This window comes from Galeopterus variegatus, unplaced genomic scaffold (genome assembly GCF_000696425.1).
Source record: "Galeopterus variegatus unplaced genomic scaffold, G_variegatus-3.0.2 Scaffold31531, whole genome shotgun sequence".
NCBI lineage: Eukaryota > Metazoa > Chordata > Mammalia > Dermoptera > Cynocephalidae > Galeopterus > Galeopterus variegatus.
The window spans coordinates 1-1,102 of NW_007757642.1; positions in this window are offsets into that span (position 1 = coordinate 1).

The following is a 1,102-nucleotide window of genomic DNA, read 5'->3' on the forward strand; positions in this document are numbered from 1 at the left end:
GTAAATTGGGATTCTCCTTGTTTCCTGTACTCCTCAGTTTTCAACACATTTTGGGATATTAAACAGAGTAATATGGGGCAGCTCGAAATATTAATACACTTTGATCCCAAGACATCTACTCGTGCCAATAAGATGGGTTGGCTATTTACAACTGGAAGTTATGATTTAATTCCAACTTCGTGAAGATGAGGAGGAGATATCACGCTACAATTCAGTCAACGTGCCTCACTCGTGTTCCTCACGCAGTGAACAGGGGGCTTAGGCTTTGCCACCTTTACCTTGGGAGATTAGTGCAAAATAAAACAAAAACAACCATAACAACTAGAAAGAAAACAAAGCTAAAGAACTTGATATCAATGAAAGGCAATTTGACTTCTGACGAACAGGGAAGGATACAGAATTGCCATCTTGTTTCTGGAGCCAGAAATATTACATATAAAAATCAAGATGGGTATTTTGTTACTCAGCAAAAACAAAGAAGGCCTGAGTCAACTTTCAGATTTTCTAAGAATGTGTGGTGTGAGGGGGCTGCTCATTATGCCAAAGAACACTAGCCATACCAGCAACAGATCGAGCTATGACAAATTGGAAAAGCCAGGGAAGAAAAAGAAGACAAATCACAGCTGTGTAAGCGATTTACACCACATCCTCACAAAAGTGGAGAGAGTGATGTCGGGGGTGGTGTGGTAATGGTATTCACATCACAGGGGAAACCTACGTTTCAAAATGGCTTGTCTTATCAAACCTACGTTGATCTCCCTTAATTTGGTTTCTGTAAGCCAGTTACTCTATTCTGAAAAGGATAATCCCTATTTTGTTAAGAAGCCAATTATCTGTGTCTCATGACAAACAAACGGAGCAGAACCACCTAGAAAATCTGTGCCTAAAGGAGCAGCAAGAAATCATTTTGGCCAAGAAAAGGAGAAAAATGGACATTCTTGGAAACAGCACTGCCAATGTGTGGATTTTTCAATGCATCTTCAATTGACAAAAGAGAAACGAAGGGGAAAATGATTAAGAGATTAAAAACTGAATATTAGAGAGAATGCTGATTGCTTTTAGGATCCAGCATACAGTACTGGGAGAAAAGGGTAAGACACCA